This window comes from Opisthocomus hoazin, chromosome 5, assembly GCF_030867145.1.
Source record: "Opisthocomus hoazin isolate bOpiHoa1 chromosome 5, bOpiHoa1.hap1, whole genome shotgun sequence".
NCBI classification, from domain to species: Eukaryota; Metazoa; Chordata; class Aves; order Opisthocomiformes; family Opisthocomidae; genus Opisthocomus; species Opisthocomus hoazin.
In genome coordinates, this window is record NC_134418.1 from 43481035 (window position 1) to 43494103 (window position 13069).

General features: G+C 44.4%; 1 protein-coding gene across 1 annotated transcript in view; it reads right to left on the minus strand.

Annotated features, from left to right (window-relative positions):
- INPP4B (inositol polyphosphate-4-phosphatase type II B) overlaps positions 1 to 5922 on the minus strand; it is a 346018-nt gene extending 340096 nt beyond the window's left edge. Inside the window, exon 1 of the mRNA XM_075421033.1 lies at positions 5873 to 5922. The gene's annotated coding sequence lies outside the window, so the exon portion shown is untranslated. The remainder of the gene's footprint in view (positions 1 to 5872) is intronic.
- Between the last annotated feature and the right edge of the window lie 7147 nt (positions 5923 to 13069).

The following is a 13069-nucleotide window of genomic DNA, read 5'->3' on the forward strand; positions in this document are numbered from 1 at the left end:
GCTTTGTAGCTGCCTTTGGGGGGGGGGGGGGGGAAGGGAAAACTCAACCCACACGCTTACTTGGCTAAAGCAAAAAAGCACTTTTAATGCATACTTCAATTTTTAGATTATTAATTTGAAAAATTAAAGACTTTCTCATCAACTCAAAGTATATTTTTAAAACTATAAAAATAGCAGACTGACGTTATTCTGAACGTCAAATGCAGTATCTCCTACTCTGTGTACCAAATTCTGTTCTCATTTACAGTATAAACTGGAATAACCCATTAAAGGGATTTATTCCAAAATTATGTCGCTACAGCAGAGAAAATAATTTCATCCTACAAAACTCAGTTCTACTGATACCCATCTTCTTTAGCCATTTACACATATACAAAGCAAACAAAATCCAGGCAGAGCAGCGATGATACTGCTGTAATAGAAACACCGTACAATACCCAAGTGTTGATGCGTTCTGCTTAACGCTCCATTTACACAGCAGTAAATACACAAGGTACCTAGTCACATTTAGCGCCTAGACTTTTATAGCCATTTTCACATTTTTGAGTCATTTTCGTAATAAAAATATGCACTATAAGTTCAGTGCATCTTACTAGCCTTGCTATAATATGCTAAGACCATAGTTTATAAATAAACAAACAATACAAAAACCTGATGGTACATGAAAAACTCTCAAGATACAATAGAAGCTTATTTCCCACAAGACTTTCTCCTTCTTAATTGTCTATTACACATCCACCTCTTACAATTACCATAAAAAACGGAGTCTTTTTAGTGCCTCATATTAAGAGATATCACTCTATTTGCCAAATTAGTGTTTTTGCAGCAAGCAAGAAACTCCTATTGACAAACGTACAGCTAACAGAATTAAAGAAATTGACACAAATGAAAGTTACGTATATGTGGTAAATTTAAGAGAAAATGCTCCCCAGACAGACTTAGCCCAGATTGACTTTACTACTGCACTCAGGATGAATTTTCACTGAGGTCACAGCATAGGGTGAAATTTCATAGAAACAGGATATACAACAAAACAAAAAACATCCACTAAAAAAACACAGATGGATTTGATTTTTAATGCCACAGCACATAGTAACAGACCACAAACTCAGCCTGACAAAGAAATGAACTTGATAAACACCATCACACTAAACAACTTTGACACCGTACTATGTCAACTAAGCACCTTTATCTTGTGTTGTCTTCTGTATTTTCATTACACACAGTCTTCTTCAACATTAAAAACAATCTAAAGGAACCTATGGAGCAAATTCACTGACAAACAGAAAGAGGTGGCTTAGTTTGTCAGGCTGAGGCAAAAAGCCTATTAGCATCCTAACCTATGGAAATCTGTATTAAACCTCCCGTGCAGCTACAGAGTTGAAACTATTGTAAACAGAACTGTCCTGCCTGGTCTCAAGGGTACCCTCAGAAGGGTGGTAAATTCTGTAAAATTTGGATCTAAACCTCTTAGAAGCAGAAATAATTCTAAGTTTTTAAATAGTCCCACTAAAGATACTGACATCAAACAATTTTAAAGCCCATTGCTGAAACATGTAAGCAAAGTTCATCATTGTAAACTTGAAAAATTTACCGACTACGCGAATACAATTCGTTCTACTCATCTCCTCTTAAAAGACAGATTAACAAATGTACTTTGTACAGTGTAAGATGGACACTTCACTTTTCAGTACGTTATCTCAGTATCACAGAATCACAGAATCACAGAGCGGTAGGGGTTGGAAGGGACCTCTGTGGGTCATCTAGTCCAACCCTCCTGCCGAAGCAGGGTCACGTACAGCAGGCTGCACAGGACCTTGTCCAGGCAGGTCTTGAATATCTCCAGAGAAGGAGACTCCACAACCTCCCTGGGCAGCCTGTTCCAGTGCACTGTCACCCTCAGAGGGAAGAAGATCTTCCTCATGTTCAGACGGAACTTCCTATGCTTCAGTTTGTGTCCATTGCCCCTTGCCCTGTCACTGGGCACCACTGAAAAGAGTCTGGCCCCATCCTCCTGACACCCACCCTTCAGATATTTGTAAGTATATACTAGGTCCCCTCGCAGCCTTCTCTTCTTCAGGCTGAACAAGCCCAGCTCCCTCAGCCTCTCCTCGTAGGGGAGATGTTCCAGTCCCCTCACCATCCTTGCAGCCCTCTGCTGGACTCTCTCCAGTAGGAGAGTATACCTTGCCCAAAAGGTACACAAGACTTGTAAGACAGACAATGTATCTAGTCTCCTAACAGCAATTTTCGTAGTAGAATGCATCATATAAATCTGATTCGCTGTTCGAGATTCTGACCCTCTTTAGTCAACTTCTGATGACAGAAGAAATGGGAAAAAAACCTCTTCCCTGAAAAGATTTGCTGCTGACCTGGACAAATCAACCCAATCTACCTTTGCAGGTTATAGGGAAAATAAACTAAAGAATCCTCCGTAATTAATATATAGTTTTATCTCTTCTTAATATTCAGCTGGCAAGCAGTTAACACAGTCTTCCAAACAGCAGGAAACAGAAATTCACAAACTCCTTTTTAGAATTGCCAGTGTGGATTTTGCATCAAGATGAGACAGTCTTTTTAATTAAAATCCTCTATCACGGTGAAGACATCTATGAGCTAAAGTCCAGCACCGTACTCTAACCTTGTGCAATCCAGACGGCCTTTCCAAGTTTGTCTCAGGTTTTCCGTAACAGATCAGCTGTCCACCACAGGAGAGCCTGTTAAGCTAACTGACCAGATCCTTATCTGGCAGAGTCAAGGAAGAAATTTGCATTCATTTAGGGAAAAAAAAAAAATCTTAAGGGCTGCAAGAGCAAAATCAACTGTGACTGCTCCTAAAGAACAAGATGTAGAACCTAGGACAAAGCTGTAGGGAGACTGACAGGTTTGCTGGTGAAGTCAAGCAGTGTGGGGAGGGCTCCTAAAGCCAGGGTAAATAGTAGGCAAGACTGAAGGCTTGGTGAGGCCAGGACTGCCAGCTCTTCCCAAATCACAATTCTGCCTTCCATCCACCTCGCCTTTTGACATGTGAAGTTAGATTTCCAAGTTATTTTAAAAAGCCAAGGAAAAGTATTTCATAGAATTTGATTCGTATCAGTGCAGATTACTTTGGAAGAAGGAATGCTTCCTCAAAAGTGTGATAAATAACATTCACCATTCATCAATGGTAACAATAAAATATTAATGTAATACAAAAGATTTAATAAGTCAAACAAAACTACCTCTTCCTAAAAATTTCCATCAGTCAGAGTATTTGGCATACAGGAAAGGTTACGAAAATATAAATTAGGGAGAGAAACGTAGCTAACTGCCCAAGTGTGTAAGAATGCTAGTTCAAGTTATCATAAATTTTGAAGAAACGTTAGCATTGGGAGTAATTGTCCGCCTTTCAGTTTGCCTCTCTTAGCAAACTATCTCACTTTCTCCTGTAAATGTTACATAAATCCAGAAAATACTGTTATCATATTTCTCTGCAGAAAAGATATATCTGTAACAAGCTAAATAATTCAGCAGACTGATATCAATCCCACTACTTTTCCTCAAAATTCATAGTGAATTTAAGCCTAGGCCTATTTGAACAATTGCTTCACCTGCAGACTGTCTCACAGCCTCCACTCTTTCCTGTCAGCTAGCAGCACTGTCCTCCACAGGCTGACTTCGATGCTCCAGGCAGAACTTCTGCTCCTGAGCTTTTTTTTCTTGGGTTTTGTTTATTTGCTTTTTGGTCTTCTTGCAGTGCTATAGACTTCCAGGTATTAAGCACAGCATTAATCATGCATTTTGATTCACAAAACCTTCACCTAAGGTTGTGAAATCTTCAGGTCAGATCAGAAGATAAGGAGGTAGTCATAAAGGAGGATCTGTAGGAGGCACCTGGGTACACCTGCTCAAAGTGATATACCTTAGCCTGAGGAAGACAGAATTCTTTGATCAAAAGGAACTCAGGCAGCCTCACAGATAACTCTCTCCAAAGAAACCAGAGCAAAAGAGAGATCAGCAGCACTTGCAAGGTTTGAGGAACCCATGGAAACTGGAACTTGAAGCTTTAAGTAGTCCGAGAAAGCCAGTAAAAGAAAAGTTTTATTTTTAAAGAAAGATTTAATCTTATCTTGAGGACTATAGAAACTCTGGCAGAAAGTAGAAGAAAAAAAAAAGCAAAAATACGGCTCTGAAGTAATAACACTGCCACATGCTCCCTCTAATGTCATCAGGGCTGCAAAAATCTCACACGACTAGTTTCTGGTTGTATTAATTTTGTGAATTGTACCTTAATTTTAGTGGAATTATCAAAATGTGTGAAGTAAACAGCGTTCAGTCCTGCATGGATAGTTACAGTAACGAGGACTTATGCGCACAAACCCCATCCAATATACATGTTCACAGGACAAAAAAACCTAAGATATTGCAGGGCTTTAAAGCTAGTTCAAATTTAATCACGTAAAATAAAAATAACATTAAAAAAAAATCAAATGACTGGTACACTGCCTTTTTAAAGAGTGCTATCACACTTGTAAATACTTATCTGAATGTAAGTTTTGTTAGTAACCAATTATTTATGTGAGCTCTCGCTTTGATACAGACCGAGAAACAGACATTTTCCCCCATCATTCTTGCCATGTAGACATCCTTTAAATATAGACAGAAGGTGCCTGTAAACCAGTGGAGACTGAAAATCAGTTTCGTTCTTGAGATTCAAAGCCAGATTTAAATGCATATATATGGCCTGATTTTAGTGTATCTATTTTAACACATCGTTAACGGGTAAATAAACAAGTAAATTTCTTCTGGGGAGGAAGAGAAATGGAAACATAATTGCACATCGGATGAAAACATAGCTCCGCAAAGACTTCACCTTCTTTTTATTTCGGGTAAGGACCGGGCGAGCTTTGGGGAGCAGGCAAGCAGACAGCACGAGCTCTGCCATCCATGCTTCAAAATCTGTATGTCATTCCGGGGGAAAGAAAGCAGAGCTCCACTGGGTCACAGTTCAGAAATTAAATCTCATTGCCCATCCCCCCCTTTCCTGGCTGATACAATTTCAAGTTGCAACTCCGCTCAACTTCTCTGCACGGAATACCTTTCTTGTGGTTTCCATCACATTGCCCGCAGACGCTGTCATCTGCAAGATGGGGACGGGTGTCCTACAGCTCAGCCCCTCCACCGAGCCCACCCCCTCAGCGGCACCGACGGAGCCTGCCACCCGCCCCACCGCCCAAGCACCCCCAGCTTCCACACCCGACAGAAAACCCTTGCAGACAAAGTCGTCCCCCCCCCCTCCCCAGCGCCCCTTCGGAAGGGCCGCGGCGGCGGCTGCGCGGGGGGGGGCCAGGCACCGCGCCGCGTCCCCGGCGCTCCCCGGCAGGCAACGCCGCCGGCGGGAGAGAGCAGGAGGAATCCCCAGCGGAGTTCGGCTGCAAGTTGCCCCGGCAGCCGGGGCCCCTCCGCGCCCGCGGTTATCCCCGGAGAGCGGCAGCGGCGGGCCAGGCGGGGGTCCCCGGGGCGGCCGGGCCGCCTCCCTTCCTTCAGCCCCGGCCCTGGGGGAGGCGGGGGACGGGACGGGGACGCGGCGGCCGCCCCGGAGGTGGGAGAGCGGCAGCCGCCCTCGGCGCACCCCCGGCCGGATCGCCGCCCCGCCGGGCTGCTGCGGCGGCCCCCGACGGGAGCGCCTTTCCCTTCCGCCGGGGCCGCGCACGCCTCGCGGGCTGCAACCTTAAGAAACTTGATCAGGGAATCAAAGGGAGGGACTTCGGCGGAGCCGATCCCCGGCTTTTGATCTCTCCTGACGCGCCGGAGCCAGCGGGGACACAAGGAAACAGAACCCTCGCCAGCGGAACGAGCCCCCGCGCCCCGCCGCGCCCCGGGCGGCCGTTACCTGGCTGGCGGCGGGGCGACCGGCGCGGCACTTTCCTCCGGTGCGTGCGTGCGTGTGCGGCTGGGCGGCCGGCGAGCCTGCTATTTATAGTCCGGAGCCTCCAGCGGCGCGACGGCGAGAGGAAATGAAGGGCTGAGCGCCCCGGCAGCCGGAGCCGGGCAGCCGGAGCCAAGTCCGCCCGCGGCCCCTCTCAGCGCCGCCGCCACCGGGAGGGCGAGCTGCGGCTGGCGCTGCCGCGGGCACGGGCGCTCCTGCCCCCGGCGCCGCCCTCGGGCGAGTCTCCTCCCAATGTCACCGCGGCCCGGCGGCGGCTCCCCGGCTCGGCGGCGGCCCCGCAGGTAGCGCCCCGCGGCGACCAGGCGGGGCCGCGAGCTGCCTCCCCCCGCCTGGCTCGCAGCCCTGCGGCCGGCGCGGCGCGGCTCAGCCGCGCAGAGGTGACCCGCTGCCGCCGCCGCTGCTGCTGGAGGAGGCGAGACCGACACTGGGGTGTGGGAGGGAGAAGCCGCCGCTTGCCGTTCACTTCCCGCCGCCCAGAGGGAGCCCGGCCTCCGCGGCCGCCTCTGCCGAGTGCCGGCGGGCTGAGAGGCGGTGGCGGGAGCCCGCCCGGCCCGAGGGGACGGTCGGTTGAGGCGGGGGTTCCTCCCGCCAGCGCTGGGCCCGGGCTGACAAGCTCCTGCCCGGGATACGGTCACTCAGGGGAGCGCAGCGTGACCGGGGGGAAACGTCAGTCCCTTCCCCCTCTCGGAGCTGGACGTGGGGACTCCCTCGGAGGCAAGCGAGAGACTTCCGTGGGCCGCCGGGCCGGCTTCCTTCGAGCTTCAGAAGTTTGGGGGGTGGGCGATGAGGGAAGCCCCTTCCTGCCAGCGAGGGGGGTGGGAGGGCTTCACCTAGCCTCCCGCTCCAGAAAGCGCTGATGGCCGCCGTAAAGCCAAAAAATCCCTGGTTTAGCATCTAAGGCAACAGAGGAATTAAGGAAAGTAATTTCTAACGCATCTTACTCAGTTGGTAATGGTCGTCATATGATCCAGGGTTTTTTTATTTCTCTTCTAGTTAGATAAATTCCGGTATTTCAAACTTCACTTAATCCTGTTGAGACCTCTTGTGCGTTGTAGCAGGGCACCGCCTGGGATTTGAGCTGCGTAACCAACTCCTACACCATCATACACGAAACAACTGGAGTTGACGCAGATTAGATAGCTACTTTAGCCTGCTCAATAGCATTTGTTACAGGGTTGGATTTTAGGGTTTCCTGTGTTGTAATAGCTGCCATCATCTACGAGGTACCAGGAGAAAGCCCGACAACGAGTTGTGCAAAGCAAGATTGATTTAGCTTCAAGAGCTAGAAGTCAAAAAAACACTATACAGAGAGACAAAGTGGCGGGCAGTGGCTAACCAAATACTTGCATTATAAGCTACATAAAAATTGAAAGGAAAACCTTGAGAAGGCACCAGAGAGAGAGAGAGATTTGGCCTTCTCCAAACACTTAAACGTAAGTAGTACACAAAAACCTGGCTTGATGGAACTGCCCATTTGTGTAAAGCTACTCATGCATAAATGTTTGCAGAATCAGGCTCATATTGAACAAACCATTGCAACGAACTGAAACTGCCTTTTAAATTCCTAGATGAGTCTCTCGAGTATCTCTCACGAACAATGTTATGCTTCTCACTGTTATGAATTTCTTCATAATCTTCCTTTGTGTTCAATTTTTACTGTTCCATCGCATAACACACAGCAGAGAAGATCCTGCCAGCACAGTAATCGATACCAGCAGACTCCGAGTGCCACCCATGAAAATGCCGCTTGTGAACAGGAAACCTGCAAAACTTAGCGAGGTGTAATTCAGCGGCCTAGGCTGTTCCTGTCTCTGTGCTCCCATAAGAACTGACCACTACTCAGGTTTAGTCTGCGGGTACTTTTCAAATGGAAGCAATCCCAAGTTCTTAGATGTGCTTAGGACCGAGGATAAAGTCTATAAAATCGATGTCCCATTAGATTTGGAAGGAATTGCTATGAGAGGCCTGCTTGTGTATTTCAGTAACGAAAATGAATAAACCTTAAATACATACAGCACTGAACATACAAGGAGCAGTTACCAAAAGTATGAAGTACACTTTTTCTTGGGCAAGGCTTTGTTGTACAGCCAGTTGTACTGCAGACCACAGGAAGGAAAAAGACTGATATTTAGATTACTTTTATGTTAAGATGCAAGATGTTACTGGAGGATGCCTGTTCAGAAACCTGTCATATTTTTAGTATGGAAAAAAGATAAGATAATCAGAGTTTTATCCCCCTCTGAAATGTTTTAAAATGGATATATAGTCTAAAACTCTCTTTCATCACACAGCCAAAATTTTCAGAGCTTGAAATTACACTTAAGCATAAAAAATGTCAACTGAGCTCAAAAATTATTTCAAATGTGTTTCAATGCTCCCTACCTCTGAAAATCACATTTATTTAAGTGCCTAGATATGGATTTAGGGTGTCTAACTGTATCCACTCAGTCTTGAAAATTTTAGCCTACATATACCTGTGCTTCATAATAAATGTATCAGAAAGCTTCAGACAAGCTATAAAAGCATTCTCAGAAAAGCAGTGCAGACTTGAGCCGTTAGAAGATGAGACACCAACCTGACAAAGTACTTGGCTGTAGAGTTCAACTCATTCTGGTATATGGAAAGTATAGCATCTGAAGCCCAAGCTTTAACAGACAACTGTAGTAGCAGGAGAAAAATTAAAATGAAACACCTACTGGGGCAGTTCTTTCTTGTTACTTACTTACTGGTTTTCCCAACATTTTCCAAATCAACATGTTTCTTTCTTTAATGTCTCCCTTTCTGCTATCTCCGCAACTCCCGTATATGACCTCCTATATTTGTTCTACCTGATAAATATTAAGTATATCTAAGCTTGCTGGTCTGATACTATTCTGCTTGACCGTCGAGTCAAATCGAGAGTCTCTTACATAGTGAAAAACGTGAGGATAAGTAGGTAAGGGAGGGAGCAAACAAGAAATAAAACTGCAACTGACTTAAGACTTCCTAAAGGAACAGCACATGGAGCTAACGGAAAATCTCCCTGCTCTGGTAGCCAGATCCAATCTGCTAGCAAGGTTTACTGTTTCCAGGCCAAGACCAAAGAGAACATTAAATCGTTAAAGAACTTCAGGATGAGAAAAAGAAGTAGGATTTAATGGCCTGTCAGCAGCTGGAGCAGAGCCTCTCTGCTAGAGAAGCTCTAGCAAGCAATCCGAGTCTCCCGGGGCACAGGGAGAAATAACAGCGTTGATAGGAATTTACTAAACTTTCAAGGAAGGGCAAAGGTCTAAGCAAGAGGAAATGCAAATCTTTATTGTTACAGGCCTTTGCTCAGAGTACATTTCAATGGATAAAAATGGTTTGTTTTTGTGAGACTCTTGTTGTGTTATCTTTGATCAGTGTTCTGTATAAGAGTTTACCAAGGGAAAGGAGTTAATGTACACCAAACACAATTGGGTCTGTCATGCTAACCTTGTTAGAAGCAGGGCTGTGTCAGCCAGAGTAGTTCAATTTAGGCTCAGTATCAAAGGGGGACTGAAGAGAACCTAAAGCATTCTGTGTTCCTGAGCACTGAAACATCTTTGAAGGCACAGTGAGGGTAAAGATCCAGGGCTGCTTGTTCTCAGGACAGTTAGTAAGAACGACTGAATAGCATAATGGCATTGCTTCTCCATACTAACCACAATACAGCAAAGAATATTGAATGTATACCTGCTTTTTAACAGCAAAGAACTAGGGAATCCAAAATTAAACCCTAATGGAAGCATAAACCATTCCTGTATCAATGGCTGATCACTCCTGCACCTGAAAGCCACTGTGCTGCTCATGGTGGAACCACAACCCTGCCTGAAAGCACACGATGCTTTGGCACTGAGCCACAACCTGAAGCACCAAACGAAAATCAGCAAAAACACATCCTAAGCAGGACTGAACTTGACTGGTACAGCTTCCTGCATAACAGTGTCACTATAGATTACTGCACAAAATTGAAGTCTGTGAACTATGTCAGGCTCTTAACAAACAGAATTGGTGACCGTGAACTACAGTTTGGATCACAGTGCCTCACACCTTGTTACTTACACTAACGATGAAGGTGTGCAAAAAGTTACCCTGCTAATCTAATCACGATTTATACCCAATATACAAATTACAGTGCAGCTCCAGAATGATGCAAAAGAAGCACGAGGATGGTGAACTAGGTTCTTCAAGGGAACTGAAAACCACACGTTACCAAACAAATCAAGGTCTTGGCTTTACAGGTTGTTCTGCGCGGGCGATCGATTGTGCCATGGCTCCAGTGAGGCCTGTGCAGGCCACTGCCAACATAAAACAACTTGCAGGATCAACACCCACCAGAGGAAGAGCTGTGTGACTAATGTAACGGAGGTGAAACTGAAATTGAGACAAAGTACCATACTGCAGAAGATCGAAGAAAGCAACGTCAAAGGGAAATATTTCCTCAGCTATCGGAAATGATCACAGACTTTTCATCAGAAGACGATGAGGAAAACCAATACAGAACTGCTGGAGAAAACTGCAGAGATAGTATCATACTGTGTACCGAATGAGAGATGGGTGGTGGTGCAAATAGTAAAAAAAAACAAACCAAAATGAAGTCTGTCCTGAGTAGATTGCACCTCCTGCTGAAAGACAGATAGATATGCTTCCTTCACACTTTGGCAATATTCATTGTGTTTGTTGTACAAGTAGGGAATGATTGTAACAAAGTGACCAACTCAAATGTTTTTCTGGGAATTGGATACATCGTGCAAATATTTATCATCGCCACCAGTCTGAGCAGTAATTTCACTTCTTGTCCCACTGCCAGAAAAAAGTCAGTCTTAGAAATCCCAGACCAGGGACTCTTGCACTATTATTGTTCTCTTTTTCAATAGCAGTTTCTCTGAGTTTTGTCGTTTGTTGCTGTGCAAAGTTTTGTATAAAACCAAAGAACAACAAGCAAAATTCTGAAGGACAGCAAATGTGATTTTATCACTAATAAGACCTTGGAAATATCATATTCATGTGACACCAAATGCTGAACAGCATAAGCCTGTTCTACTGTTCAAAACATCATAATGGAGTGACTTTATTGTAATAGCCTCTATATCAGGTAGCCTCTCATGAAGCTTGCATAACCACTGTATCATGTGCTTTGGCCACTTTGACAATACTGCAGTGTATGACCAGGCCTAATCTGGATTAGATTTGACAGGCAGGACAGACACATGCAGATCTTGTATTAAAGACTGTTGGGGCTGCAGCCTTGGGGACAAAAAAAAAAGAGACAGAGTTTTAATTTCATTTTCTGCTCACTTTGCACCAGCATAAAAGACTTATACAGCATGCAAGGCTTTAAAGAATCAAGATCAGTGATTAAATTACTGGTCCAGTTCCATTAGTACAACTCTGTAGACTTTAGGGGTCTTTTTACTGACCTTTTCAGAGGGTAGAAGCCATGGTTTTTATAAGGTCTACTAGTATTGTATGCCAAATGCCCTGTTTCTGGATGTTGGACACTTCACCTCTGCCAAAAAAATCACACTGCTCTATTTTATATCAGAAGGCAAAAGTACTTCACTATCTTTTGGCAATAATTGTTTGGGACAGAAGGTGAAAGGCCAAGCCAGCAGCCAGTTTACTGTCTAAAACAATAAAGTCATCAGACAAGCTAAAATGGAAGAAATACATGATTCCTTACCTTCTGACAAGATCTTGCCATTGCTTTTTTGACATTCCCTATTTAGGCTGAATTTCAAGGAAGGTTTGTACGATGCCAGAACAGACCTGTTTTAAAGTGTTGTGTTTATGTCCACCAGAAAAAAAAAAAAACCAACAAACAAAAACTGTCCAGTAAATGTCTCAAAAAAACCTCAAACTCAAAAACCAAAATCCAACCCCATTCTTACAGCTTTAAGTGCAGTTTCATGGCACTTTTTATTCCCCCACAACCACCCCGTCCAATTAGAGTTCAGATTTCCAGTTTCATTCTCAGAAGTTAGAACTGTAACCATTCCCTACTTACAAAAAGAATATTATTAATCTTCTCCCTTTGAAACTCTGCAAAAAACTCAAGAGAATCTGGTTTTGTCCTAAATTTAATCCCATGTTCCCTTTGCCTCACCATTCAGAGACAAAACTGTCCCCTCGGATAGCAATGCCTACGAAAAGAGCGTCCCTGCCAATGGCCACCTATTCCTGATTCTCTCATGTTCCAAAGGGACGAACTGGCAGAAAGAATTTGCATTGCCCTCCACTGGTGTAATTATTTATATCACATTATATTGAAGACAACTTTCTCTCAAACCATGATGGCCTTTTTATTTTTTTTTTAATTTTTTACTTTGCATGGTGAAAATTAAAATGTTTGAGGCAAGAGAAAACCAAGACCTCAGCGCTTTCCAGTGCTTTTGGTGGAGTAGTTCACACAGTAGTTCACACCCTCCTTTGAAATAGATTTTGGTTCCATTTGTGGCAGCTGGTTGAAGATGAGCAACATCTAAAAAATTGAAAATTCACAAATGCCTTCTAGATTGAAGTAGCAAGATGATAGGATCCCGTATCATTGGTAGCTTGATAAAATGATTATGTGAAGTCAATTCTCATTAATATGTATTTCTTTTTACAGCTGCATACATATATCCTCTAATGCATACCCTGAGAATTCATAGCAGGAGGAGCCCAACAAGATACCACACTTGTCTGAAGAAAACTAAACACTTCAAAACTAAAGAAAATAATTTAAGCTGAAGCTTTAACAGATACTCTCTTCCATATAAATGTAGGTTTTTAGAGCTTGAAAAGAATGTTCAGAAATATGGTGTGAATACAAATAGAAAAAGAATGTTTAGAAGTTGCATTTTCTTCCATTTACTGGACAATCCCTCTTGCACTGGAAGAGGGTCCAGGCCTGTGTGACAGGTAGAGCTGGTAATTCAGGGAGTGCTTTGTGCAAGTCCATTACTCTGTTGAGAGCAGATTTCACAGCCGCTGGTAGATTTCTGAACATGTACGCTAAGGAAACCTTAGAGCTGGGGACAAACCTGGTGCCCTGTGCCGTGACGCTCCAACCCGCTGATGTCCCTGCAGAGTAACCACTGGGAACGCACTCAGATAAGCTAACGTAAAACTTCCGCATGCATTTTTCTCTCACCTTAT